This window comes from Palaemon carinicauda, chromosome 13 (assembly GCF_036898095.1).
Source record: "Palaemon carinicauda isolate YSFRI2023 chromosome 13, ASM3689809v2, whole genome shotgun sequence".
NCBI lineage: Eukaryota > Metazoa > Arthropoda > Malacostraca > Decapoda > Palaemonidae > Palaemon > Palaemon carinicauda.
The window spans coordinates 16,691,601-16,715,784 of NC_090737.1; the positions used below are offsets into that span (position 1 = coordinate 16,691,601).

The window sequence follows — 24,184 nt, forward strand, 5'->3', positions numbered from 1 at the left end:
CCATATTTTCCCCAGGGGCAAAAACAGACCATTACACTGGACAACAATGCCATGACTATTCAGTTGTGGTAGCCGATCCACCACAACTCGAGAACTATGGATTTCCGCCAAGAACCTATCAAAAACGTTCAATACACCCCAAAATACACTAAACTTCTAGCTTATTTTCTACCAACCATTTATTGTACCATTCTATTATTTTACCATATATCCTATGGTAATGTGGCGACTCGGTGGGAAGCAGGGATATTAGCTGGGGAGATGATAATTAAAGGTAAAAGTAACCTTTTCTCTTATATTATTCTCTGGGATGGAAAATAAATCCAGAAATCACATCTTTGGCAGGCGATGCTCTAGTTATTTTTCATTTTACATCCTACAATTCGCATGTATCTGTATGCAAGGTAAGCCATTGTTTTTAATTTGTATAGGACCATGTTGTAGGTGGTGTTGGTGTAATAAAGAAAATAGGTTAGCCTTATCTGTGATTTAATTTAGGATTTTGTGACCGGGGGGGGGGGGGTGTTCTGGGACTTGCTACCAGCTAGGTGTTAGATCTGGAAGTGGGGTCTAGGGGACCGGTCTTTGACTTGGGAAGGGAGGTTTTACCCAGCTACGTCTGTGACCTGGGAAGGTGGTTCTGGGGTCTTGTCCCCTCCCCCACTTCCCAGCTAGGTCTTTGGCCTGGAACTACTAGGTTAGCTTAGGTGGGGTGTTAGATTTTGTGGCCTTTTGAACGAATCTTGACAAAAATCCATAACGAACCCTGTTTTTCCTAGAGTTACGTGTTTACAATAAATTTTACTTCTATTTCAGTTTGTAAATTTTTCCTATTTTCCGCCACCTAGAGTCCCATGTTCCCATCTGTCCGTAGGGAAGCTGGGGATACTGGGATAATGGCATGTGGTAAAAATAGGCGTATAAACGGAAAATTCGTTGAAGCACTGTGTACTTTTAAGAATTTTTTTTTTTTTTTCTATAATGTTGTCCCAAGTAAAGCTTGTTTTACCGGGTATTTTAGTTAAACGGGGAAAAGCTTTACTAATATTGGAATTCTGTTCTAGGTAGAAAAACTCCTCTTTTCTTGGCAAGTTCATTCAATTCCCCCATGTTCAATCTCACATAATGACTATACTTGGCTTTTCACATCCTCCTTTGATGATTATTTTTAATAGTGCTGTATGCTTCTGAAGCCTTACTGTTTACTTGAGCCCCTTATCAATCTTTTCTATGCAACCACAAGCTGTTCCAATTACAGATAATTGGACGAGAGCTGTGACATTATGATGTACAGTAATGGTTTCATAACCAGTTACAAACTTCATTTGTAAATAAAGTTTTACTAGGATATCAGTGGAGTAAATATTACCTTGACATCCACTGGTATCCTTGTTTGACTGATTACTTCAAATAATTAAGGACAAATCAGCATTTAGTTTCATTGTAGCCATGGCAGAGGTAGTGGCTGGCTCCTCTGGCGTTAATTTTGACAAGGACCCAATTCTTACGTATTTGCATTGCAGTGTTGGTTACAGCAAATTTCATCATTTGTATAGTTGTTGAATATGCTCAGACATAATTTAGTTCTTAAGCAAATGTGTAGTGGAGCTACTTGTAGGATTGACTACAATAGGAACAGTGACAGTGTAATTTCATCTATTTTGTTTAAGTATATAGCTATTGTTGCTCATGTGATGGTGAAATGACCCACTGGGCTTGTGTGCGCAGCATGTCACGTACCATTTGTGAAAACATAGTGATGTAATGTTAATTTTGCGAGCGCAGTGAGCCACGGCTGAGCAAAAAAAAAAAAAAAAAAAAAAAGTTTTGAAAAATGTCATTGAAATAATAGCCCTAGGGCTTGCATGCGCAGCACATCATGTACCGCTTGCCAGAATATAGGAGCAGTGATGTAGTAGTGTTAATTTTGAAAGCGCAGCGAGCAACGGCAAAGCAAAAAACATAGGACGTGAAGTGAAATTATACTTCAAATTCGTGCCACTTGCATGAATTTTATATTTTCTAACTTGTTATTTTGAGTTTATCATGCATTTCTGGCTATAGTATTATTAATTGCTACTTACCACAATTTCTTAGTGTTACCCCATCCAAAATTCCAGATTCCCAACTGGGAGACCCCAAGAAGTGAAGTCGCATTAATTGAAATTGAATCATTAAATGAATGGTTATTTACTTCAATAGAAAATGATGTGGCTTGCTTCTGAAAAATTACCAATGGGTTATTTGCAGTAAAAATAAAGGTCAAAATTTTTTAAAGCACTCTATTTACTGCAGGAAGGTTTTTTCTGTTGGAAATGTAGTTCTGTTCTATAATTTTACCAACATGTGGTACTTTTAATAACTAGCCAAATACACAAACCATATACGGTATTTTTCTTGCTTGCTATCTTCTGATATATCTAGTTCTGACAACGAATATGGGGGTAAATCACCACAAGTTTTTACAACCCTTACTTGAAAAGTAATGGGGAATCCCAGTGGAAATCCGGGTTTAGGTGGGGAAACGATAAAAAGTTGTTAGCAGCAATAAAAATAGTCAGAAATACACAGTAATCTCAAGATGAAAATATTTAGTTCGTGGTAGTGTCTGAAAATTTAAATATAATTTCATAGAATTCTTATTGCATCCCTTCAATGGTTTTTGTTCTAGCATGGCTCGCATATAAACTTGTTTCAACTTTTGCTCTGGGCTTCATTAAAGAATAGTAGAATTTTAGTTAGAACTTTGAAAATTGCATAATTGAATAGATCTTTGAAAATACACACATTTGAATATTATATACTACTGGCAGAAACCTCTCATCATTACGTTACAAGAGAAGCTGCAACCCTAATTGGAAATGTAAGATGCTATAAGCCCAAGGGCACCAACAGGGAAAAATAGCCCAATAAGGAAAGGCAACTACATAATAAAGTACAAGAGAAGTAATAAACCATCAAAATGAAATGTTCCAGTAAGATAGATTTAATGAAAAAATAATAGATAAGATTGCAATAAAGTATAAATATTTTTTTTTTTTTTTTTACATAGATGGAAAATTGTGATTTATTTTTTATTGTAGATGTAAAGTTTGTTTTAATTTGGTTGAAAAGGCTGAGCCGCTGAGGACGTAGCCTAAAATCGGGTATGTTGGTGTAGTAAGTTGGTATTTCCTGTAACTAGCAGAAGTTTAACTTTGGTGTAGTAAGACATTTTGAGGGATTTAGTATTTTAAAATGTATAGGATGTTACTGAGGGTCGGGGTGTTTATACTTGTTGGGGGTTTTTCTTTGTTCAATAACCTTACTATGCAGAGTATAAAATTTCTGGTGTTACTGTTTATGGAACGAGTTTGTCCTTAGAAAAAGGGGAACTGTAACTCCTCATCTTCAGGGGGGGAAGTAATTGTCACAGGTAACCAACTTTCCAATATGGAATAGACATTTCATAAGATAGTTACGTTGTATTTATTAGACTTTTAGTCCCCAAGACTCTACGATCTCGGCTATGTCATTTTCTTGTTGCAGGTTAGATGCAATGTGCAAAAGACTTTGAGTATGCCACTGAAATATTTTCATAATGGCCTGTACTAATTGTTTCAACTAAATGTAATTATTGGTTTATTTTCCTGGCTAGTTTAAAGGTTAAAAAGCCGCTCATGAAAGGCAGAGGCATGGGACAGTGACATTGCCCTATCAAGCAGAACAATGCCCTAGAGACAGACTGTATATACATATGATCAGCACCCAAGCCCTCTCTCCATCCAAACTAGGACCAAAGAGGGTTAGGCAATGGCTGCTGATGACTCAGCAGATAGTCCTATATGCTCCCTAAACCCCACATCCTTAGCTCTCAAGGATGGTGAGGTGACAGCAACCAAAGAAAAACTATCGAGTTTGAGCGTGACTCGAACGGCAGTCTGGCGTTCATCAGTCAGGGATGTTACCACATCGGCCACCACAACCCTTGTGGTATTGCATTCACCTTGCCTTTGCAAGGCAGCTATCAGTCCCAGCCTGGGATCTTGAGATTAAGCTGTTTACTGCAGAGGTTAGTTTTAGGATTAGGCACCACAGGTGGTGTTGGGCCATACATGGCTGATATTTGAGTGCGCATCTGTTCAGATTATTCTGTAACTGAAACCAAACTCCTTTAAACTTGTAACGTACTGGTAATACTATTTTTCATTTTCAACAATATAGTATCTGTTCCTACAGCAATCCAAAGCTTTTAAACCCCACCCTTCCTAAAATATCGCTATTTTGTTATATTGCAATAAAACTAACTACTGTACCTGAAAGTGACATTTTAACATAACAAAAAGATGAGTTAATAAATTATTCCAGTGAAACTCTAATTTTATATGAATATTTTTCTTGTAAAATTCATATTTATTAGATGAGAGCTAACATGAAAATGATTATCAAATTTTTAAAGATTTCATTATACTGTATAGCAATCAACATGAAATAATTTATCCAGAGGATTTTTATATTTTTGATCATGAATTTGTTATTTTTTTCGTTAAGCTTCATTTTTCTTTTCAATACAAAAAACAAAAACAAAAAATACTATATTTTAAACAGTAACTGAAAAAATCCAATTTTCTTTTAACCTTTTGTGAAAAATTTATCCTCTAATGCTTTTTGAATTTTGAAAATCGCTTGTAAAACTTCGAAGTTATTACAAAATTTGTAGCCGTAATTCACAAAAATGCAAATTCAAATAAATTGCTTGTTGCCAACACCTTTCCATGTACTGTATATTTATGAAGTAAGTATTGACCTTTCCTTGTAAATACTTTATATAATCTCTCTGCATGCTTATCATAATTACTAACTAAACAAAATAAAAAGAAATTAATTGTTTCAAAAGTGCTTTTAACTTCCTCAGTACAGTACTGGATGGCTGCTACTTTCTTCGCACGATTTTCCAAATGTTCCTGATAGATTAATAAAGATCTATGAACCTAATACCTGATTATCTAGAACACTTAAGAACTGGTGTAACTATAGCCACTTTCCTAGACTTGATGATTACACGTCAACACTAGTATTTACTATCCTTGTAATTGTCAGTAAGACTGGAAAAGTTTTCTACTCCGATTACTTTGGATATTTTTTAATCGATCGTCTTTTTTTTTTTTTTGTCACAATAGTACCTACCGACTTTTAGTTGTTATTATTATTATTATTATTATTATTATTATTATTATTATTATTATTATTATTATTATTATTATTATTATTACTTCTACTTGCTAAGCTACAACCCCAGTTTGGAAAGCAGGATGCTATGAGCCCAAGGGCTCAATAAGGAAAGTTTATCTGTGAGGAAAGGTAATAAGAAAATAAACTACAAGAGATGTAATGAATAATTAATACTTTTAAGAACATTAACATGAAAATAAACCATAACTTCAAAATAAGAGGAAGAAAGAATACATGTGGTTTGTGTACCCTTAAGCAAGAGAACTCTACCTAAAGACAGTAGAAAACCATGGTACAGAGTCTATGGCACTACCCAAGACTAGAGAACAATGGTTTGATTTTAGTGTTCTGCAAGAGGAGCTGCTTACCGTAGCAAGTGTGTGTCTTCTACCTTTACCAACAGGAAAATAGCCAATGAACAACTACTGTACAGTGCAGTGGAGGCCCCTTGAGTGAAGAATTGTTTTGTGTTTTTAGGTGTAAGAGGACAAAAGAGAATGTGGAAGGAATAGCCAGATTATTTGATGAATGTGTAGGCAAAGGAAAAGTGAATTGTAACCAGAGAAGGATCCAATGTATTACTGTCTGGCAGTCAAAGGACCCAATAACTCTAGCAGTGGTATCTCATGTTATACAAATCTTGTTAATCTTCCCTTTTTTTTTTTTTTTTTTTTTTTTTTTTTTTTTTTTTTATATATATCTGGTAGAGCACCAATCTGTTATGGACTTCTGTTAAATACCCAATTGTAGTTTCTGTTTAGTTTTCAAAGAATTCTAGAAATTTGATAGCCAAAATTTTTAATTTAAATTTTTCATAACACCGTTATGTTGATGATAGAACTTATTTCTCTTGCTGTCTACTGGATTTTTTCCTATAAGATTGTTTTTTATAGGTAATTATATTAGTGCTTTTCGGTTTTGTATTCCATCCGGGCATTTTGTTTTTAAGACTACTTTACACCACATATTTTTTCCTCAAGTCTCTCTAGCAAAGACAAGTTAGTCTTTTCTCCTTATCTAAATATTTAAAGTATTTGTAATGAAGTTTGAGAAGTAATTAATGTAGATTTATTTTATTTTCAGGCATGGCATTTCTACAAAGTCTTGACAGAACCTTTCAGGAGCAATGTGCGATTGTTGGTTCGATTAAGGTCATTTCAATACATCTATGAAGTTGGCTCAATACAACTCAAGTTGAAGTTGCTTCTAAAAATCAGTTAAGTCATTTAAGATACTTTGTCAGGCAGAATTAAACTTTATTTTTGACCATTGCAATACTGTAGTCTACTTTAGTTAATGTTAAATTCTGATGCAGCATTTAAGCCAGTAAACCCGACCTAGATTGAATGTTCTCTAGCTAAGAAATATTTATAAAGCAGCATTCGTAATATCTGCACTTTTGCAAAACATCATGATTTATGAGTACTGTATACTGGATCACCTTTGACTAAAGACTGTTACTATTTTAATCTATTTCTTCAAATTTAAAACTTAATCATAGGCGATAAGTACCTTCAACTCCGTCCAAAATAACTATTTACTAGTAGAAACTACTTGGTTATGTAATGTTTTCTTGTTTCAGTAACTTTATATTAGCTAAATGAATCTGTAGACTAATTAAACTGTTGACTTTGTTAGTTTGATTTTATTGCAAGTACGTTTCAGGAAAATTTTTTTTAATTTGCTCTAGGTTTTAAGGATTAAATGTCTATTAATCAGACTAATGTTTATTGCTATAGTGTAAATACAATCGTTTAATAAAAATCTTGACAATTTTTAGGAAGAGATTAGTCTTAAATCGTTGCTAGGAAATAACTTGGTTGTATCGAATCTAATTTAAATACTGTATATTGAAATTACTTGCAAGAGATTTGCTGTCACACAAGACAACCAACAGACGGGAGAAAAGATGCACACGGATGGTGCATTCTAGATGCAAATTATCCAGGTGAAGTTTTATGAATATTTATTTTTTTATCTTAACTATAGATAAATATTTAACTGCTGAATCTGTTTATGGTTCATCAATGAAAACATACTTACATGAATTATGACAGCACTTGAGGTTTCATATACAGCTCACACATACTAATAGTAACTTCAAAATAGGTAAATGAAGTTTATGAAATATTGTACAGAATATATTGAAAATAGTGCAAGTATATTTTTTTTATATAAGATAAAAGAAAACATTGAAAGTTCTTTCACGGTAGTATATGCCATATAGATATAAAAAAAAATATATCAAAATGCCAATATTCAAGGTAAATTATGTAATGAAAACACGATAAAAAAAAGTCCGGTTGCTGGAAATAATTAACACAACTTATGTCTAGATGTGGGTATACCTTGACGTGTATGGCAGTCAACGAGAAACCAGTGAACAAGACAATTGAACGCTTTTGATGTCGCTCTACACACCATAATTGATTAGGTAAGTCAGACACTTATAAATTTGTTCAAGTTTTAATTAAACTTTTAAATTATATTTGGTTTGCTGGTCATAGTTTGTTCGGAGGGATATTATCTATTAAACAGTGCAATTGTTGCTTCAGAAATTACTTATTTACAATGCATTTGAAGATCAGTTGATTGAGACCAAAATCTGGGAATAGTTAGTTTCGTCGTCAAAATTCATTCGCTGCACGTTCATGGAAACTTGAAAATTGGATGTAGAATGATGAGCTATTGTAGTATTAGACTTATATTGTCACTATTTAATCTCGGGTATACTTTGATAAGAAGTATTAAAACTATCGACCAAATGTAATCTCTCTCTCTCTCTCTCTCTCTCTCTCTCTCTCTCTCTCTCTCTCTCTCTCTCTCTCTCTCTCTCTCTCTCTCTCTCTCTCTCTCTCTTTTTATTTTTTTTTATTTTTTTATTTTTTTTTTTTTTTGTAAATAAATTGACTATCAATCACAAGGTTCAAGTTTTCTATGCCTGATGTTGTATTCGTGAAAGAATTCTCATTTTTGTGATGAAATCTAGTGAGATTATCAGCATTTAAGTGTCCTAGGTTGAACTATTTGTTAAAGACCAGTTCAGATTTGCCCAATATTGTACAGTACTAATGATTTCTTGCTCCAAAGGTCCCTGGATATCGTGAATGATGACTCCCATTCAGTCCATTTAAGAGAGACTTCCAGGAAAGCTTTGGGATGTAGTCTGTCACTTCTGTTGAATGGTAAGTGTACATTGCTCTTTCTTAGCCTATTCAAGGATATGAATTGCTTTTAAGAGCATTGCAATATGTCTATGGGCTATAAAACTAATAATCAAACTATTCTCATGTTATGTTGGTCTAATTACTAGATGGGAATCTAATATTACACCAAAATATGCCATAGAAAATAATTTATAGAAAAATTAATCTTTAGGGCTTTATGTAAATCATTAATATGAGGAAACAAATATTTGAATCATTGTAATTTTCTTGAAATTAAGATTAAAATTTTTTTCAAGTGACAAAAATAAGTGACTTTTTTTATTAAGTGCATTTAAAAAGCTTTCTACGCGAGATCTCAAAAGTCCGGTTGGTGTTCATTCTTTTATTTAAACTAAGTCTTAACAAACTTAGTAAAGTAATGTATTTTTGTGTTGGTTTAACGTAAGTATTTATCTAATCTGACTTAATCAATCTTATGATTAAGTCAGATTAGATAAATACTTACGTTAAACCAACACAAAAATACATTACTTTACTAAGTTTGTTAAGACTTAGTTTAAATAAAAGAATGAACACCAACCGGACTTTTCTGCACAGGTGCTTACAGAACATCTCCCATTGACAGTCTCTATGTTGATTCTGGCATACCTCCCCTTTCCATTCGCAGAGAGGAGTTGAGTTTGAGGTTTTTAGCTAGGTCCCTTGCTGTGAGAAACAATCCTAACTGTAAATATGTTAGGGCGCCTTTAGATCGGGCTCCTAACAGATCTAGAGTGCCTAAGCCTTTGGAAGTACAGCTGAAAAATGATGCTAGAGAAGTAGGCTTGTTAACAGCACAGATAGCAGAGGTAGGATATCCCAAGTCTCCTCCTTGGTGTAATCCACCTGTTAAAGTATGTTTTACGGCAGGAGGGAAAAATACCTTACCTAGTAGGGTAATGAAAAGTGAGTTTTTAAATCATGCTGCTCAACATCATGGGAAACATGTTTTTACAGATGGCTCCAAATCGGCTGCAGGAGTTGGAAGTGCAGCTGTGGTGGGGGATATTGTTATTAGAAGGAAACTCCCATCCTCTTGTTCAATTTTTACTGCTGAGCTGTACGCAATAATTCTCGCAGTCCAACATATTTTTAAAAATGGCAACCAAAATAGTTTTTATACAATTTTTACGGATTCCAATAGTGTTTTACTCTCATTAAAACAAATTATGCCAGGCCATCATCTAGTACAAGAGGTGCAGGACTGGTTAGTACTTCTGCAGTCTAGGAAGAGTATCAGTGTTCACTTCTGTTGGGTCCCTGCCCATGTTGGGGTGGATGGGAATGAACAAGTAGATAAGGCAGCAAAGGAAGCTTCAGGGCTAAGTAATCCATCCCCCTTGAGTATTCCTTACAAAGATCTTAGAAGTGAGATTCATCTTTACTGTAAAAATAAGTGGCAAGCTCGATGGTCTGAACGGACCACCAATACAAAATTGAAACAAATCCACCCATTGGTGGATAAATGGTCATCTTGTAATTCTACAAGTAGAAGGGATACCATTATTTTAACTAGGCTGCGTATTGGCCATACACATGCAACGCACAATTATTTAATGAAGAGTGGGGAAGGGAGACAGGCCCCTCTTTGTAATACCTGTCAAGTGACAATGGATGTTAAACATATTTTAGTCGATTGTCCTGTTTTTAATCTCCAGAGGAGGACACATTTACTCCAGGACAAACCGTTAAGAGATATACTGGGGGAAAACTGTAATACCCTGAACTTGAGAAAATTTATACAAAGTATTGGGTTATATTACGAGCTATAATTGATTTTATTAATTTATTTATTTATTTTACCCTTTTAATCCCTATTTATTTCACATTTAGATTTTATTGTATGAAAGTGTTACGATTTGTATTAAAGGTTAAAATGATACTAAATGTTGTGAGTGTACAGATATGATTGAATGATTTTAGTTATATAGCGCTGAATGGCCTTTGATGCCCCAGTGCTTGGCTTAATGCCTAAATCCCATATTCAATTCAATTCAATTAATCAATCTTAAGAAAATAGGTTGTACAATTATATTTTTCCATTTAGTGAAAGCCTTTTATTTCTCTTAAACTATTACTGTAAGGTCAGGGGTTCTGTAGGTGAACTGTTTTAGTCAAAATATTCAAGGGCAGTTATAAACTAAATCATCCCACATGGAAGTAAGTTTTGATTTTAAAACTTTTTGTCCTTTGCAGGTTCATAACCAATTAGCCAAAGCTTTTTAAAGCCAATAAGTATGGTAATGACCTGTTATTACATTCCAGATCAAGATATGCTACAAGGTTTAAAAGAATCTTTGCATAGAAGAGAAAAATATCCTAATTGCTACTGCTGATAAAAACTAGAGAATATGACCATATATTTCAGTAATGAAATACAACATATGGGTTGGTTAAAAGAAGGAAGTTTTCTTCAAAAGATGAAAAAATAACTAAACTGTAGCTACATTGTGAAGAAAAATTGAAATTTATCCATAGCTGCAAGTACTAAGAAAATGCATGCATTTTGAAAATGTCTGAAAAGCTGCATGTACTACTTAAAAGCTACAAGTATATATACTAACAGTGTCTCTGAATGATAAGTGATAGACGAAGCATTCAAATATACAGTACAGTATAAGAAAGTGTTTGATGGTCATCATAAAAATATTCAGCAATTATAATGTACCACTTAAAAGTGGTTCTTATTTCCTGGTTCCTTGTAAATCTCTTCATGACTGGCTCACCACAAGCATGACCCCTGTAGGTGCACCACACACACAATACTGTAGGCCTTACTTATGGGTCTTTGCAGCGTTTCATAAGCCCATCAGCGTTTCTTTATGCTTCTACTGTACTCTTTGGTTCCCTCTTCCTTTCATATTTTTGGCTAACCTCTTTGACTGTCACTTCATAGTGTAAGAGAAGGGTTTTCCCTCTATTTCACTTTGATGCTGAATGATCTTGCAGGCTCCAGCACTGAGTTATATAGTCCCAATTCTTTAAATCTAATCCAAACCACAGTCCAACCAAAATTTTTATTGTGTAATTTTTTGGTAAAACTGTATCTTGTGTATGCTGACATTGTTTTGATATCAGCTTGTGTACACAGTTAACCTATTCCTGCATATTTTAATTTTATCAACCTTTTTTTCTCTAGTAGTCTTATTCGTTGCTGGTTTTCATCAAGTAGAGTTTTGTCCCAACCTCAGTTTGCTGTTGAATTTTCTATCATTCTTTACTTTCTCCTGACCATAGTGTTCATGAACATTCCTTGCTATCTTTTTTTGATACACTATCTTCTGACAAATTTGTATTATGGATCTGTACGATTTGTTTGTATTTGATTCATTCTTCTACCTCTACCAGCAGTCTCCAATAAATGAAAATGAATTTTTAAATATTTAACTTAGCCGGTGAATATATAATAGCTGCAACTCTGTTGCTCGACAGACACATACATAAAAAACTCGCGAGCGATTGCTATGCAGGTTGCGGGTGTGCCCACCAGCGCCAACTGTCGGCCAGATACCACTCGGATGTAAACAAAACCTTCAAAATTTCTTCTGTCGACGTACTTTTACTCGCTGTTGAACCTGGAGTTTTTCCCATCATATTTGGTGAAGTACTTTAATTTGGTTTGAGCTTTCGCAGTACAGGTGTTTTTCTTCAAATAAATCCTTGAACTCGTTTTTGGATAGATTTAATTTTTGATGACAGAGAGTATGGACTTTCTTTGACTTTTAAGTGGCCGACCCTTCCCTTAGACGGAAGTGTGTTTAGGCTTTTAGCAATTATCTTATCACGTTATAAATTAATTATAGATTTTCCTCTATATATTTTATATCTCACCGCCTTTATTAGGCCTCTTCGATTAACTTTCCATTTATAATAAACATAAGAAATAAATTTAATGATTTGTTTATATGCGACCTTTCCTGAGAGTAGGCGGTCCTAACTTGGAAACCGAAGTTAAACAACGTTGAGCCCTTTCAATCGTAAATAGCTTTTAAAGAGCTAATGATTTAAAACTTTTTAAATGTATTTTTTAATAGATATTTTATGAAAGATTTTCTTTGAATAGTCTTTGTACTGTTTCAAAGATGAACTAACGTTTAGTTTATTTATGCTACGCAGTTTACGCTCTATCGTTACGATAGAGAGAGAGTATCACGGTTTCACTTTGCAGAAAGAGTAAATCGATTCTGACGTTTTGTTCATTCTTCTTTCAAAGCTTAAATGTTTTAAATTCTATTTTAAAGGAACTTTTTAATTGAAAAACCTTTCAGTTTTTTCCTTTGGTCAAATAACATGTTTTTTTGACGAAACGTAAGTGGGCTCTTCTCTTAGGTGCGAAATCAAGAGAGAGAGAGAGAGAGAAAGATAGAGACGGAGGGAGAGAGAGGAGAGAAAACGTTCCGTTCAAGCGGGTAACGTTGTTCTCGAGTTTCTCTCGTCCCTAGTCTGTACGGGGAGAAAGGATAAAACGTTTTTAGTTTTTTATTCTCGTCCCCAGGCAATGTACGGTGAGAGATTGAAAACGTAGTTTTGAATGAACTAGTGTTTAGTCTCTTCCCCAGCCACTGAATTTTTTATCTTAAAATATGTTTACTGTTTTTTGCTGGTATTAATGTGCTTGCATTATACGACTGATTTTGCAATTACTACCTTTTGATGAGGGTAGAATTGCGTGCTTCAGGTAGAAATCAGTAAAAGTTTCGATTTCAGTGAAATAAGTGCAAAACAGAAAATCGTAGTGATAAAGTGATATTGCGCAAAGTGTTATCAGTGTTGCGACCGAGGGTTCGTCTGTTCGTGCCTGTCGTTCGCCTAGTCCGGGACCTCTTGCAAGCTCCCAAGCCCAGGGGAGAAGTAATGTCGTACGACTTATGGGTTCGAGAGGCCTTGATCAGCGAACAGACGTTCCCTCTATGGTATCGGGTGTATCTTACCAAGATCACCCCTACCATAAGGCGAGAGAGACGATTTTCTCCTCGTCATCCGAAGGCTTTTCGCATAAGAAACCTGAAACAAGGTTTCGAGGCCCTTAAGCGAAAGTCAGTCCTTTCAGGACAGGTCCAGCGTCCTGGTTGTAGCCATTAGGACAGCTCTGACCCTATGCAGTCATCGGAAGACTGCTCGCCGCCTAACAAAAGCGTAACACAGACTCCGAGAGTCTTTTTGTTGGCAAGGTTTTGCGGTCACAGACGTTACCCTCGTCTCTTACCGCAACCATTTCCGTTGATCCTAATTGGGTTGTACGGCAAGACATGCAGAATAAGCTTGCCTCCCTTATGGAAGACTATTCTGCCGATAAGTCCGTTGAGCCTAGCCGTTTATCTCATCGAGATCCTGGCTTTCAGCCACCCTAACGTTCCTTTGTGCGTCCTGTTGACGTTGGCGTAGCTAAGTCACGTCAGTCAGGTTGTTTAGAACCACACTCGATGCGGTCTCGTGTGGATTTTCAGCCACATTTGGACGTTAGGCCACTTGCTGATGCTCCGGTTGACGTTCAGGACGTTCGCTAACAATCGGAGTTGACTTGTTTTGACGCTGAGCGTCAACCTCCGCATTCTAGAGTTGTTTTGACTGCTCAGTCTAGGCGGTCAAAGCAGTCTCGAGTGGACGCTGTGCGTCCTCACGCACCTGTTGTTGTTGACAGTTCAGACTGTCAAGCAGTTACATGACGTTGCGTCCTGGTCTCTCGCACCTGTTGTTGTTGACAGTTCACAGACTGTCAAGCAGTTACATGACGTTGCGTCCTGGTCCGCTACTAATGCACCAGTGCGTGTGGACTCTGCTTGTAAAGCATTGCCACCACGGTAGGTCTCTCCCTTGCTTGAGACTCAGCTTTTATCGGACAAGGTTCCTTCAGATGAGGAAGTTGCTGTTCCCCCTCCTACTGATATTCCCTTGAGGACTCTGTCAGACAGAGAGGAGCCCAAAGCTGCTTAGCCCTCTATGGACTTTAAATAAATCAGCTGATTTTTAAGGATCTTTGTCCGGATCTTTTTGTAACTGCTGCTCCTCGTTCGCCTAAATGTCAAGAGTTTACACTAGGCCTAGCTACTTCGAAGCCGTTGTTTTATAAGCTAGTGCTCTCTCGCTCTCCTAGAGAGCTTTACGTTTGCTAGGCGACTGGTTTATCAACAGGAGGAGTTTGGGGGATACAGCCTTTGCTTTCCCTTCTTTTAAACTGGTTTATAGAGCTCGAGTCTGATATGACACGAGAGAAGTTCTCGGCTTGGGAGTTCCTGCCTCTGCCCTGATAGACTTCTCAAACCTCATACTCTCCCTGGCGCCTGGCCATGAGACGCTCCAAGATTTTACAGGTCAACTTCACAGCTGTTTTCGAGCCTTTGAAGTTTTGCTGTACAATTATGTCATGCATAAACAAGGCTTTCAGGGATGGCTCCAATGATCTGTCAGCCACGTTCTCTGCAGGAACAAGTCCCTCAGGGATGGCTCCATGATTTGGCTGCCATGTTCACTGCAGGAGTACGTAAGAGGCAAGTGCGCTCAATGTGTTCATTGTCAAGACAAACTTCACGATGAAGTCTTCCAGGCTGTCTTGACAGCATTTATGGAAGGCGACTGGATGGTCTCTCTCGACCTTCAGGAGGCATACTTCCACATTCCTATACACCCGGATTCCCAACCGTTTCTGAGGTTTGTTTTCAGGAATGTGGGGTACCAGTTTCGAGCTATCGGGGATCCGAGCCTCCCTGTACTTGGACGACTGGCTTCTCAGAGCATCGTCCAGCCTTCACTGTCTGCAGGATCTACATTGGACGTTGAGTCTGGCCAGGGAGTTGGGACTTGTGGTCAACCTAAAAGTCCCAACTTATCCCATCCCAGATTATTCTATTTTTCTGGATGGAGATTCGCAGTCAAGCCCTGCTCGAAGTCCAACTAATGCTGAAAAGAAAACTTTTATTCAGTCAGGAGTTGGAACAGTCTCGTAGGGACTCTCTCATCCCTGGAGCAGTTTGTCTCACTAGGGAGACTACCCCTTCTGCCTCTCCGGTTCCATCTAGCCTCTCACTGGAACTAGGACAAGACATTAGAGACGGTATCATTCCCAGTCTCCGAACCAATAAAGGCATGACTGAAATGGTGGGACAGCAATATCAGTCTGAGAGAGGGACTATCCCTAGCAGTCAAGAACCCAAACCACTTGTTGTCCTCAGACGCGTCGGGTTTGGGTTGGGTGCGACCCTGGACGGTCGGGAATGCGCTGGTCTGTGGACCTCAAGTCAGAAGAGCATGCACATCAACGGCAAGGAGCTATTAGCAGTCCACTTGGCCTTGATGATATTAGGAAGCGTCTTCGAAACTAAGTGGTAGAGGTTAACTCAGACAACACCACAACTTTGGCGTACATCTCCAAGCAAGGAGGCACACACTCCTTCACGCTGCTCGAGATCGCAAGGGACCTTCTCTTATGGTCTAGAATTCGAGGCATCTCCCTGTTGACGAGATTCATCCAGGGGACTTGAACGTCTTGGCAGACTATCTCAGTCGGAGGGGTCAGGTGATACCCACGGAATGGACCCTCCACAAGGACGTGGGCAAGAGTCTTTGGGCTTCTTGGGGTCAACCAACCATAGACCTCTTTGCCTCCTCGTTGACCAAAAGGTTACCAATCTTTTGCTCTCCAGTCCTAGATACAGAATCAATCTACATAGACGCGTTTCTACTGGATTGGTCTTTTATGGACTTATATGCATTCCCACCATTCATAGTCAACAAGGTACTGGAGAAGTTCGCCTCTCACGGAGGGACAAGGTTGACGTTGGTTGCTACCCTCTGGCCCGCGAGAGAGTGGTTCACCGAGGTACTTCAATGGCTGGTAGACTTTCCAAGAAGTCTTCCTCTAAGGGTAGATCTGTTACGTCAGCCCCACGTAAAGAATGTCCATCAAAGCCTCCCCGCTCTTCATCTGACTTCCTTCACACTATCGAAAGACTCTCAAGAGCTAGAGGTTTTTCGAAGGAGGCAGTCGGTGCGATTGCAAGAGCTAGGAGAGCTTCTACCATTAGAGTATACCAGTCGAAGTGGGAAGTCTTTCGAGACTGGTGCAAGTCAGCATCTGTGTCCTCGTCCAGTACCTCTGTAGCCCAAATCGCAGATTTTCTTTTACATCTGAGAAATGTTCGCTCCCTTTCAGCTCCCACGATTAAGGGCTACAGGAGCATGTTGGCTTCGGTCTTTCGACATAGAGGCTTAGATCTTTCCTACAATAAAGATCTCCAAGATCTCCTTAAGTCTTTCGAGACCTCTAAGGAACGTCGTTTGGCAACTCCTGGATGGAACTTAGACGTGGTCCTAAGGTTCATGTCAGACAGGTTTGAGCCATTACATTCAGCCTCCCTGAAGGATCTCACCCTCAAGACACTTTTCCTAGTGTGCTTGGCTTCGGCTAAAAGGGTCAGTGAACTTCATGCCTTCAGTAAGAACATCGGCTTTTCTACAGAAAAAATCCACTTGTTCACTTCAACTTGGTTTCCTGGCCAAAAAATGAACTGCCTTCTCGTCCTTGGCCTAAATCTTTTGATATTCCTTGCTTATCATAGATCGTAGGCAACGAACTGGAAAGAGTATTATGTCCTGTTAGAGCTCTTAAGTTCGATTTAGCTCGTACTAAGTCATTACGAGGGAAATCTGAGGCATTATGGTGCTCAGTTAAGAAACCTTCATTGCCTATGTCAAAGAATTCTTTGTCATATTTTATCAGATTTTTTTAATACGAGAAGCTCTTTCTCACTTGAATGAGAAAGACCGATGTTTGCTTAAGGTTAAGACGCACGAAGTTAGAGATATAGCAACCTCCGTTGCCTTCAAGCAAAATAAATCTCTGCAAAGTATTATGGACGCGACTTCTTGGAGAAACAAGTCAGTGTTCGCGTCATTTTACTTAAAAGATGTCCAGACTCTTTACGAGGACTGCTACACACTGGGTCCATTCGTTGCAGCGAGTGCAGTAGTGGGTGAGGGTTCTACCACTACACTTCCCTAATTCCAATATCCTTTTAATCTGTCTCTTGAAATGTTTTTAATATTGTTTTATGGGTTGTTCGGAAGGCTAAGAAGCCTTTCGCATCCTGATTGATTTGGCGGGTGGTCAAAGTCATTTCTTGAGAGCGCCCAGATTAGGGGTTTGATGAGGTCCTGTTGTATGGGTTGCAGCCCTTGATACTTCAGCTCCTGGGAGTCTGTCAGCATCCTAAGAGGATCGCTGGGCTCCGTGAGGAAGACAGACTTACAAGGCAGAGTAATCGTCTAAGTCAACTTCCTCACCAGGTACCTATTTATTTTGGTTTTGTTATATTGATAACTGCCAAAATGGAAAAACTCTTAGCTTATACGCTGTAAACATAATTAACTCTGGTCTCTACCCACCTCCTTGGGTATGAATCAGCTATTATATATTCACCGGCTAAGTTAAATATTTAAAAATGATATTTTAATTATAAAATAAATTTTTGAATATACTTACCCGGTGAATATATAAATTAAATGACCCTCCCTTCCTCCCCAATAGAGACGCAGTGGGATGAGAAGAAATTGAAGGTTTTGTTTACATCCGAGAGTGGTATCTGGCCGACAGTTGGCGCTGGTGGGCACACCCGCAACCTGCATAGCGATCGCTCGCGAGTTTTTTATGTATGTGTCTGTCGATCAACAGAGTTGCAGCTATTATATATTCACCGGGTAAGTATATTCAAAAATTTATTTTATAATTAAAATATCATTTTTCTTTTTCAGAGGTAGAAAATTCCTCTCGGTAACAGCTCTTGTATCGCTTCTGCCTTAACACTTACTTTTACAGAACATTATTTCCAAATAGTAGTGAAATTCTTCAAGTAATAACTTTTTGGTGTATTTTCAACCTTATGTAAAGTGCCACCTTTTCTTCCTAGAATTTCAACCTTTCATTACAAGGATATTCTGATTTTATTCAACATGCATTGTCTTTAGAACAGTACTACCCCAGCCAATGTTCTCATTGTATCCATTTTCACTTATTTTTGCCTTAACTACATTTTACAGTTTTTCATTAGTACACCCTATATTACTGAATGAGATACACTTAGCAATTCCATGCATCTGCAGCTTAAGCCTATTTTTACACATTTTTAGTGGCTGACAAGCAAATAATGTTACCAATTTCTAACTTGTGATTATCTTGTAACTTCATCACAGAGCTTTGAACCTATTCAAGTTTCAATTCCTTGTATCTGCTATGTATCTTGCCTTTCTGCTTCTTTTGAAGGTGATCTCTCTAACTTCCATGAGCCTAAGATGTTTATTCTCTATTTTCTACGTAGAGGCTCTTGTAAATGCCCTTTTGCATTCATTGTTTTGTACGTCCTATACATTACTGTGTAGGCCAGTCACTCATACCTTGTGAACAACACATGGTGATAGGGATAAATATAGATTACTGGAACCAGGTTGTAGAAAAGTGCAGTAAACTTCTGGCCTCAAGCCATTTAGGTAGTCTATCAAGGAAGTAAATATGCAAAAATTCAAGGCTAAAATGCAATTTAGAGAAAATTACCAAGAAAACTAGTGATGAATGGTTTCAATATCTAAGCAATGTTTATATATTAAGAAGAAGTGACTAGGGGACCTGCTTGGTGGACCAGATTTAGGCCGATATATGGACCTCCAAACCTGACTATTGGCTTATGCCGTTGTCATCTACTCTTTCAATGGGAAGTGTTGGAGTATTTAGTAGTATAGAATCCTACAATTGTTTCTTAGGAAATTATACAATTCTAAATGCATGTGTTTCGTAAATATGTATTAAATAGTAGAGAATTTGAATATTTGGGTAAACCTGAGTGGTAGGAATAAAGAATCTAGAATTTAATAGTAGTTTTTACCTACATTCAACAACCATAAACTTGACTCATTTCATTTTAGAGAAGTCATTGCCTTAGTGATCTTCATTTAAAACTGAAAGATTGCCACTTGGTGTAAATTTATTTCGCAACTGTAGCTAGGATTTTTTTTTCAAAATTTCATGTTTCATAACAGGTTTAAATGGTTATGATTAAATGTACAAATCTTACATGACATTTTTAGGTAGCAATTGCTTAAAAAGATCTAATTGCAAACTTTTCTTTCAGGAAGATCATCTTTGGATGATATAAGAGTAAGGAAAATAGTTACAAGGCCTGGTCATCGTATGATAAATTTAATCAAGGAATTTTTTTGTCAGGATAAACTGCTTAAAAAGGTAATATGTCAAATTGGTTCCTTTAGGCTTCTTTCTAGTTACATCTTTTTATCCCCCTACTTATCTCCATTTCATGGGTGAAATTAAAGCTGTTCCACTGAACTGGGAATGAGTATAAAACTTACTAAAGATGTATAAATTTTGAATTATGATAGAATAAACAAGCTTTTTATGAGATTTTCTGTCGGGAATTAGATGTATAACAAATAACGGGATTTGCTATTGTCGTTTATTTGATTATTAAAATATGTAAATGGAATAGTAATGCTTTTAAGATCTAGAGGTTATTGGTTGAATTAATTTTATAGCTGTGCAAGCATTAATAGAGTAAAATATAGTTGTAGCTTTTGAGAGTAGATACTAATTTTAGAGTACATAGTATGTCTGAGTCTTCTGATTTTAATTTATGTTGGCTTTAATATGATGTTATAAATTCAGACACCTTTGTGTTTCATTAAGAAAAAATCTTGAATTTTTGGGATTCATTAAGAAGCTTGATTTTTTTGGGTTGAATAATTGAGTTCACTAGAGGGTTTACTTGAAGGACCAAGGCAAACAAATTGGTAACTTGAAGAGCCTCTGATGGTGCTGATACATTTTACCATAGGTGGAGGAAAATGTATGATCATATGCCCTTAGTAGCAGCAGTAGTATTAACCCTTTTACCCCCAAAGGACATACTGGTATGTTTCACAAAACCCATCCCTTTACCCCCCTGGACGTTCCTTGCAAAAAACTGCTTTTCTTTTTTTTTTTTTTTTCTTTTTTTTTTCAGAAACTTCAGGCATTTTCCAAAAGAATGAGACCAACCTAACCTCTGACTAAAATTAAGGCTGTTAGAGCAATTTGAATAAATTATATTGCAAAATGTGCGTGAAAAAAAAAATAACCCCTGGGGGTAAAGGGTTGGAAAGTTCCAAATAGCCTGGGGGTAAAAGGGATAATATAATACAGTGGTAATATTGATAGTGCTAGAGACAATGATGGAGACAGTATCATTGACATTGGCAGTACTGTAATAATGGTAATAATTCACTCTGATATGAATTTTAACTTTCATGCTGGTTGAAATTTGCTCAAGGAAACCTTCATCCAGTTTAAGCAAATTTTACATGTCAAGAATATAATTACATTTATAATTACTGTAATTGGAGCTAAAAAAAAATTGATTAGGATTAACTTTCCTACAACACTAAATTTTGTTTGCCACTAGTTAAAGCCTCTGTTCTTTTTTGAACCCCTGCATCAAAAGGAGCCTAGATACTCTTATACTTATAACCTGGTCATAGTTCATCTACTCTTGTAGGCTACCTCTTAGCCAGTAGATTTAAGGACCTCATCTATTCGGGCATCCTTCAATCTGATAATCTTGTGATATTTTATTCTCGTACCCTGTAATCTGATAATCTTAGGACTTAGTTGATAGATCATAGGGCCTGTCTATTCTCATGTACCTTGTCATCTTTTATACCTCGCATTATCTCATATCTTTTCATGAGCTAATATATGGTAGATCCTTGTCTACTCGTGTACCCTTTCTTCTTATACCTTGTCTTCTCTCATATCTTATTAGCTGATATATCCAAGTCTTTTCTACATTTGTTCCTCATGACCCGTTAACTCTTCATGCCTTGTCTACCCTCGTGCCTCCTAAGCTGATACATCTTAGTGCCTTGTCTTCTCTCGTACCTTATATGCTGATATATCTAGGGCCTTTTCTAATTTTGTGCCTTGTTAGCCTATAAATCTTGACTTTAGATCTTAGAGCCTTGTCTATCATCATATTTTGTAAGCCGGTAGGTCCCAGGGACTTATCTACTCTTGTGCCTTGAAAACCAATATCCTGTAGGCCAATAGAGCTTAGGACCTTGTCATTTTTTTTTTCTCCTCCACCTTGTAACCGGCTAAATCTAGGGTAATTTTCATTGATACCTTGTAATCCAGTAGTTGGGAGCCACATGACTACTCTTCTCTACTCCTCAGATCCTGAAACATCTCCAGTGGAGAGTGGTGTTGTGAACACAAGATCCTGCCAACAAAGAAAATTGTCTTCGAGATTGATGTAAAAGAAGATTTTCAAAAGATTCTAGTGTTGAAGATTTTTGGCCTGAGATTCTGGTGTAAGATTGTCATCAAGCAATTCTTGGTGTAAAAGATTTTCAATAGATGAGCTGCAACAGAAAATTCAGCTCATATAGCTTGAGTATCTGAGACACAAGTCCCAAATAGGCTAATTTGTCATAAAATTAGTTAATGCTTCGCTATTATTTACTAATAGGACTGGTTTTTTTTTTTTTTTGCTTGTTGTAAGTGTTAAGTTTTGGATGGTCGTAATTATGCTTATCAAACAATTGACCAGTTTAAAATTACTCAATGCCATTTCATAGATTAAATATGCTTGGGATCTTGAATACTAGGTAATACAGTATGTTCAGACTTACATTGAGGAAATATCAGGTATCAGACACTTGTCTCTGGATGCATTTACAGCTAGTTGGTTATGTCTGTTAGATATACAATATCAGGATAGCCTACATATTCACCAAAAAAATCTTAGTTTTGATATGTAATGTTAAGTTTCAACATCTTCATAACAAATGCTTGATAATTACCTCGATACAATGATTTTTACGAGGTTTGTTAAATCGACCAGTTCATTAACATTCAGGTTTCATGAATAACGAGGGGTTATTAATGAACTTTACATTTTCCTATAGTTAATTTCAGGCTAGCAGGTAATTCATTAGTTGTGAAAAATATGATCTATAGGTTTTGACAAAATCTCGTAGCGGTAATTAAGAACAGTTTTGTGACTTGAAACCTTACCAGGTAACTTGTCTGGATTGCAAATGATAGCTGTTAGTTTTGCTATATAATAGACTATGATCAAAGGAGCTTTTTCATGACAAGGATCTACAGTTCAGAATTCTCTTGAAACTCTCAAAGCTTTTATATAGAATCGCTTAATCTACAAAAGAGAAGCTTAGAATAGAATCCGTAATGACTTCTAAAGTTTTAAGTTACTGCTATATTACAGTTACTGCAATATTACTTGAGCCTTGGTAGGTATTCATAACATGTCAAGGCATAGTTTGGAGCATTTAGAATTTAACTGACTGACTTAACATATTCCATGATAGCCAAATTTAAAAATATAGTGGAGAATCTACCATATTTAAATGTCTCTTGAGAAAATTTCAAGAATAGGTTGGAGAATCTATCATAATACTCAGGCAAAATGTCTTAAATATGCATTAAGTTTATGAAAATGATCCATCTTGATAATTTTTTAACATAGACTAATAGTATAGATACCAATAGGTATTTTTTCAAGAGCATTATCTTTTTGGCTCCTCAGATTATTTCAAGACACTGTTAGCATGTTCCTGATCAAAGCTGTAACTTATAGAATATGAATTGGTAATGGTACTTTTAAGTGTCCAGGATAGAAATTATATAAAAAAGAAGCCTACAGGGTAGGTCATCAATATTTTTGATATGTATGGAACTTGCACTGAAAGTTTACTTTAGCAACAGTAATTTTTCATATATGAATTTATATTCAAGTTAAAAGGTAGTTCTTAAGGGCATTTGTTGTTATAGGCCTATAGTAGATAATTCTTCAAGGAATGTGAATTGGTTACTGTATAATCTTAAAATGCTACTTGCGGATGTTTTGGTATGGCAGAGAATGTTCTTTTTGGTGTTTAGTTAAAGTTTACTTGTTAATTGAAGTTGGAGAGTTTTAGATGACTAAAAGCAATATATAAAAAGAAACCAGTAATTAAACTTAATTGTGAAGTGATTAACTGCTTACTTGAAAGTCCTATTTAGAGAATTAAGTAATTTCATAGGCCAAATAATTTTCATTAAAAGCAATCCAGGATTAAGTTATACAAAATGAACGTGTCGGTTAGTATTCTAAGTTTTATGAAAGGTCTATTCAAGTAGTTGTGTGAAAGAGATAACTTTAGGACACCAGTAATGTTTCTATTAGTTTTTACCAAGATTAAGATCTAATTTAAGAAATTTTTCATGAAGAAATAGGTAATTTCAGTCAATTATTGTAGTTATATTCCAAAAAGGAAAAATTTCGGTTCTTTGTGGTTATATTCCAAAAAGGAAACATTTCGGTTCTTTGTGGTTTCATAAACACAAATGGCTCTACAAATTTTATCTACGGTTGATTGATAGTTCTAGTTTAACATCCCTTAAACCCAGTGTCTTGACGTGAGGTTTTTTAGTTTAAGGTATAAATTCTCTCTATATTTATATTAATGTTCATGTGCGTCACAATTCTCATTACTTTCAGTAATATAAGTTAGATTCTTTGTAAATTTGAATAATGGGGAATTTTTGTCAAACCAAATTGTGAATTAATTTGATTGTACAAGGTCTTTTGTATTTCAACCTTTGCTCAGTTCAAGGTCTTTTTTATTTCAACTTTTGCTCAGTTCAGTTCTCCATTTGGAGCACAAAAATTAGTTTTTATTATAAGGACAGTGAGACAAGCTATCACCAACAACTGACGGTTTATTCA

General features: G+C 36.4%; 1 long non-coding RNA gene across 4 annotated transcripts in view; it reads left to right on the top strand.

Moving 5' to 3' along the window:
• LOC137652188 (uncharacterized) overlaps nucleotides 1-24,184 on the top strand; it is a 35,448-nt gene that overhangs the window by 7,079 nt on the left and 4,185 nt on the right. For 2 of the 4 annotated variants that reach the window (XR_011046213.1, XR_011046212.1), the window contains exons 2-6: nucleotides 6,295-7,159; nucleotides 7,548-7,645; nucleotides 8,302-8,396; nucleotides 19,535-19,644; nucleotides 21,628-21,764. This is a non-coding gene — a long non-coding RNA (uncharacterized lncRNA). Of the gene's footprint in view, nucleotides 1-6,294; nucleotides 7,160-7,547; nucleotides 7,646-8,301; nucleotides 8,397-19,534; nucleotides 19,645-21,627; nucleotides 24,183-24,184 lie in introns of those variants that run through there. The other 2 variants (XR_011046214.1, XR_011046211.1) reach the window with 2 other exon arrangements.